Consider the following 7,315-nt stretch of genomic DNA (forward strand, 5'->3'; position numbering starts at 1 on the left):
ATCTAGTTATTAAGGTACCAAGATTCTATTGAGATATTAAAATACATTTGTATGAAGAGTCATACATAGGAGACATGTATTTTAATTGAATCTAAAAAAATTGTTCACAGTCATATAATAAAGCTGGTCACTTTATTATGTTAAGGCTGTAGTGTCCAAATTACTTCTAACGAAACGAATGTGATTCATTTCAAGGGAATAATGAGTTTCAAATTGTCGAAATGGTTGACTTCGAGTAATGACACTATAACATGAGCTGGAATCATATGAGAATCAAATTTAAGTTTTACCGTTAACAAAATCTTGATCTCACACTTATGCATTTACTTATAGTAGAACCGAAATCTTGATGGATAGTGGACTCGTGTTTAATTTCATTATAATCTTTGATTTACCATGAGCATGATCATCATAAAGCGTTGATCTAGACTTCGTATTTTAAGATTATAATCGAGATGAACATTTGGGAACATATATCCAGATAATGGAGTTCATAACATTAACATCACTTCTAGTGATTTCAAGAAGATAGGTGATTAATCTGGGCTCAGTGGATTGATGAATTAGCTACTCATCACATCTGGACACTTAAAAGATTAGATCTAGAGTATTGAATCACTAATTGGATGAAATTTGAGACTAGGGGACAAAATTGACATAAAGGGTAAAACGGTAATTTCACCTTTTGTCATTGGATGGTTATGAGGGTTCACAATATAAGGTTTGCAATTGGACAACGAACAATTAATATCAAGTATTGAATTGTTTCTTGTAATTATAGTTAATCCAAGAGTGCAACCATAAATCTATGGTGGAGTGATTTCATGGTTAATTAGCTTGAATTATTTTTAATGAGATTAAGAATAATTCTAAGTTTATTGGAGCCTGGAATATCTATGTCCAAATAGATTCCCCACTTTGCTTCATAGAATTCAACTTGTTTAAGTTGGAATGCATGTTTTAATTTGTTTAATTAAATTGTGTACAAAAATGGCAGCTTTAACATCTTTGTCTTAATTTAGACAAGAAAACATATTTGTCTCAATTTAGACAAGATAAAATATTTTTTTGTCTTAATTACAAACAAAAGTTGTCTTAAATTAAGATAATTTTAGAAGGATTCTTGCAAAATGAATCTAGACATCCATGTTGATAAAATGAGACTCTATGTTTGATTGTTACTCTTTTATTTATTATTAATTCTTTTTAAATAAAGATGGATAATAATAAAATAAGAGTTATTATTCAATAAGGAGTTTTATTTTATCAAGAANCTCCATGTTTGACTATTACTCTTTTATTTATTATTAATTCTTTTTAAATAAAGATGGATAATAATAAAATAAGAGTTATTATTCAATAAGGAGTTTTATTTTATCAAGAACTCTAAATGATAATTAAAGAATTAAATTATTTATTCTTTAATTTTTATTTTGATAATTATGGAGCTTGTTTGATGCTTCCATAACTCTAAATGGATGGTCAAGATTGATTCAAAGGTGTTTCATTTTGATTAAACCTTTGAAGCAAGAGTTTTAATTAAAAGAGAAGAGATTGGAAGAAAATGTGAGAACGTACTTTTTCTTAAAAAAAAAGTTTCAGCAATCTCCTTTTTTCCTCCTCCAAGCTTTTCCAAGGAAAAGAAAATAAAATCGGTTGCCATCTTGTAGCCTTGCATTCCACACCTTGTCCACTAAGGTTCAAGTTGAAAGTATTCTTAAAGAATAAGTGGTAAACTTATTTGGTTGAGAAATCATTCATTGCTGTGGTGGTGTTCGAAAATAAGAATCTCAAAATAAAGGTATGGTTTTTCTTACTTAATAGATTCTTATTTTATTTTTTATGTGATTATATTGCTTACAATAATAATAATGTTTGTTTTCGCTTGTGTAATGGGATTGCTTGCTTCCTTTATAAGAAGAATTTTTTTTTTTGAAATCCATGCTTTACACAATCACATTAATTCACTAAGATCCTACTCCAACACAAAACATTCCTTATAGTTACCAACCCATTTTCAAAGATCATTCAAGCTAAAACCACAATTCTGACCTTATTTCTCTTGTATCTTGCAACCCACTTGATATTTCTTCAAATGCCCTTGAATCACTCTTTAAAACATGTGTGCATGTGTACTTTCGAGATTCTAAGGATCAAAGAATGGGTGAAATGGAAGAACAAGGCAAGAAATCCTTCCTTCCCCCCACGGTTTCTCTTAAACCTTCACTACCCGAGCCTTTCCTCTTTTCTCTCTTTTTTTTTCTTTCTCTTTTTCTTCCTCTCGGGTGGAACTTCTCAAGCTTTTTACTTCACTCTTTTCTTCTCTAAATGGCTGACCTTCTCTCAACTTCTCAAAGCTAGTTCACCTTTCTCTCTCTTACTCTCCTAAAGGCAAGATTTTTGCCTAAGTTCCCAAGCCATTTTCCTTTTCTTTTCTCTTTCTTTTTAATTATTAACTTGGCCACCCTCATGAACCAATCAAAACACATGCATTCTTATTCTTCTTATTTCATTTGGCCGCCCTTTGAAACCAATCACAATACATGCACCAATTCACCATTTATTTTCATTTGGCCACTTTCCCAACCAATGGGTTTTCATGCACCAATTTCTTCCACATTGGTTAAATCTCCACTCTTCATTATCCTTCCATTCTTCAATTCATTTTCATGTAATCCCACCTTATTTATACCCAATGGTCTTTCATGCATTCTCCCATCTTATTTCTCATTTGGCCGACTAATGCACCAATCTCCTTACATGCAATTAGATTTAAGCTTATTTTTCTTTTTACTTCACATGGTGGGGGTCCCACATGTTCCCCACTACAAATACATTCTTCCATGCATATCTTTGCATGTAATAGTATTTGTTACATGCATATTCCATCCTCCCACACAATCTAATTTTCTTTGGTTAGTTAATTTCCATTTAGCTTAAAATATTTATAACTGCACATAAGTCTTCAACTTTTCCTTATTTACCTTTCGACCCTCCATACTTTTCATCCTTCACAATTTGGTCCTTCAATCATTTCTTTTAAATTCCAATTTCCTTTTATCTTTCTTCCTTTACCCTTGTACAAATAAAATATCAAATTTTCATTTCACTAAAATGTCATCACAATATTTAAATATATACTTACCCGCTGTTACTTTATTAAATAAAGGCATGTGGGCCCCACTTATGTCGTTTTTCTTTGAAATTCTTTCTTACTTCTTCTCCCCCATTTAGATTAGTCATAAAATCCTCCTTCATGACTAATTTCGACGATAAATAAAATATTAATATTTAATATTATTTTATTAATAAAATATTATTTTATTCCAAAATTCTCCACTTGTCTCCTCGAGACCCAAAAGGTCTCACTTGTCCCGATTCACTTGCAAATTGCCTTTTAACTTGCTACTTCATTCTCGATTAAAATATTATTATTTCCTTGCGTATGGAATATTTTATTTCAAAATATTCTTTGCACCCATTAACATTCTTTGGCCCTTAAATTTACATCAATTGACCTTCGATTTATCGATAACGTCTTATTGACTTCTATACTAGGGTACGTGGTGTTACAGTAATCAAGAGCCAATTAAATCTAAAAGGCTTGTGATGAAGCAAGAAACTTGAAAAAAGAATATGACTGTTTGAAATCTTGCAATTGAAATATTTGTTTCTTCATCTTTAAGATTTGTCAAGTTTTCAAGCACCCAAGTGTTTCGCCTCTAATAGTAACTCACATAGTGATCGAATAAAACCTTCTCAGAAGTAGAATTTATTTTACTTGTGATAGTAAGTTTTATTTTCAGAAAAATTGAAAGATAAAAGATCCTAGCCAAACCCTATTTTCATCAGCAAAGAAAACCTATTTTTCTTTTTTATTTTTTTATGAATCGATTTAAAAGTGGCTTAAAGCTTAGAGTTTTAGTTGTCTACCATAACATATTTGTATAACTAAACTAAGTTGTAACCCTAGATACAACATTTGTATTCTTATTCAATTAAGGCATTGTGAACTTAATTAATTTTTTCACTTTATTTTAGTCTATTTCAATTAAGTCCTACTTAATTAATTATCCTTATTTAATCTCAATCATGTTACTTAATATGTATGACCCATTAGAGTTCTAACATATTGGCAATAAATATAAATCATAATCAAATATCAATTTAATAATTGATTTATATTTATAGATCATGAGCGGTATCTAACAACATATCATGATCGTCTAAATTTTAGAGAGTCAATTAAAGAATTTGACAAAACCCTTTAGTGATAAGCCTCTCAATGCAATATGGTCTTTATCAAATATCCCGAATATGTCATTAAGTGTGGCTCAATGTCTGCTTATGACATTCCATATTCGTTCTCATAATTCATGAATAACCTTATGAATTTAGGAAACTAACTTTCCTTAAATTCATCATGCCTTGGCCAAAGACTTTATACGAGTTAATCTAAAATTGAGAACAAGTGAAATACATCCCTTCATATCACTTGGGGTGATGAATCGTCTCATGAAAACTCATCCACCTTCGCATGCTCCATGGCACACCCAAAACCACCCTATTTAGGCATCTGGTTACCTCCAAATGCCTAAGGGTGAAATCAAAGTATGTCATTCCACATAAAAGATGACTTGGTGTCTCAAGTGCAAGAACTAGTTGCACGACTATCACATGAGAACATATTCTATAGACACTTGAGAGAAATACCAAATGGAGTTTTCATAGCAGGTCATGTTCAATGAACTTGTTCTCTAACAAGTACCCACATGCCATCTTCGTGTACCCTATATACTTCAATCTATGATATCGATTGCTCTCAAGTAAAGAGGCTTAACATATACTAGTCTTTAAGCATTGTCAATACCCTATCTTGACAAAACAATGACCAGGAACTATTTCAGGAATATGGCTTTGATGCATAGAGATCCTATTACTGTAACAACTTTACAATTATCTTACAAGGCCTTTATGTTCCATGGGCTTCATCCAATTATGACTCAATGACTCTTTATTATTGTATTAACATGAAGGAAAACCTATATCACATATTATTATGTGATTAAGTATGCATTAAATAACAAGATATATTCCTTAACCAATCTAATTGGCTCAAGGGCATATACCAACAATCTCCCACTTACATTTGAGTCAATTGCTAATATATCCAATATCTAACTTTTTTGTTTAGCAACTATGTCTCTAATTAGGATAACTCAAATTACAATATCTGGGAATATGTTAATTTATATGCTTGACAAGCTCAGTTGTCATAATTGAAGTACTAATTTAAATCATAACAAGACCCTGATTCCTTTATTATGGCTCTTCTTGTTACTTTAACAACACAAAATCATTTATTAGTTTATTAAACCAATGATCCAAGTATATTTCCTTTTGTAGTCTAAACAAAAGGATTAATATCTAATTTAGATATAATCGTGTAGTTAGCCTTTGTTTTGGAACCATTCCAATACAACTGCTCAATCATGACTTTTGTTAATTTAGCATTTAGGATTCTCTCTATGTTAAACTCCTTTAACATGTCGTCCTAACTGCTTTTGAAAAGTCCTTTTCTAGGCTCTAACTCTTTAATTGTATTTTGTTTTTCTCAGACTGGCAAATGTATCTTATACACTTTAATAAGCAACTTATCTTACTCCCACTAACCTTATGATTTGCACAAAATATGTTAATTTTATTCAATGTATTCAACTATTTGAATTTATTCCATTAAATAGAGATTATTATCCAATCATTCATGTTAGATCATTTAGTAGATTCATCTTATATAAATGGTACATCAATATGCATCCTACTAGTGGTTTGTATTTAATGGATTCATCTCATGAATTATACATCTCATTAAATCAATCTTTATGCATAGATCTTGTCTATTGGATTTCATAATTTCATAACCTTTGACCTTTAAAATGTCTTTAGCTCTCACTATTTCTATTATGTATAGAAATCTTACCAAGTAAACTCATTTACTTTCCTTTGGGGTGCTATATCCATAACTTTTATGTATACTTACATAAAATAAATCGTTCATCATTGGTTATGGGATGAAATCCTCTCAAAAGTTAGTTCTCGCGATTAACTTGGTTTGTAATGCTTTGTGATTTATCTCTTATGAATTCAATATGATAATCAATTGTTATTTAGTTTTAAGCAATCTTAATTTAGTTCTTTTTACCTCCATAAGAATGCTCCTTAACTAAATTTGTTCATAATCCTATTATGAATTCATTGAGTTAGGACTCAATTTTATCTTAAGTCATTTTATTTATTTCCTTTTGACTCATAATAAAAGAAAAAAATGATCTTACAATTATCTTATTGTGAGACCTTGTCAAGCTCGATTAAAAGACGGTATTGTATCGAGTGATATAACTAAGTTAAATCGAGCCTTGAACTAGTTCAAATAGAAATTCTAAGAGGAATTTGAAAATTTTAAAGCCCACAGAATGACTTAGAATAGTGATTAGGAGTTCAAGGTCCAGTTTGGAGTCCATCAGAAAAATTGACCGATTAGGGACAAAACGGTCATTTTACCATTTGATGATAAAATGGAGATTTTTAGCCAAGATTTGATCACATTTGATCAAGAATAATTATATGAGATATAATTATGATTATTGGAGTATAAAATGATGTTTAGTAGTGAAAAATTGTGATTCTCGGTATTTTTGGAACATAAGGGTAAAATGGTAATTTTGCCACTAGAGGACTAAACGAAAATTTTTATAAAATGATTTTTGCCCCATTTGGTTAATATTGATCAATATTAGTGTTATTTGAGGTTGAAAAGTAGAAATAATGTGATTCCGGTACATTTCGGAGTATAGGGGCAAAATCATAATTTTTTTCGCCCCGGGGGCAAATCGGTAAATTTTTCACCCCAGCACTTGTCAAGACCAAGGGATTTTAATTGTGGTAAGATTTGATAAGTACCAGAATATTTGTGGTGGAAAATTAAGAAGAAAAAGTCAAAAAGTTAAAAAAATTGGGCCAATAAGCATGTGACACGTGGCATCTTGATTATTTTATTATTTTCTATAGAAATCAGCCCATTAAATCCCAATTCTCTCACCATATTCTGCCTAGGCAACCAGCAACAAGAACAAAGGAAGAACAAAGGGAAAAACAAGAAAACCTAGGTGAAAATTCAAAGAAAAAGTGAAGAAATCAAAGAAACAAGCTAGGTAAGTTAGAATTTCTTTAATTCTTCTTGATACCTAGCTTACCCATGCTTTTGTTCTTGATTTCCATGGTTGAATATTGAGTTATCATGATGAATTCAATTCTG

This window comes from Theobroma cacao, chromosome 1 (assembly GCF_000208745.1).
Source record: "Theobroma cacao cultivar B97-61/B2 chromosome 1, Criollo_cocoa_genome_V2, whole genome shotgun sequence".
Lineage (NCBI taxonomy): Eukaryota > Viridiplantae > Streptophyta > Magnoliopsida > Malvales > Malvaceae > Theobroma > Theobroma cacao.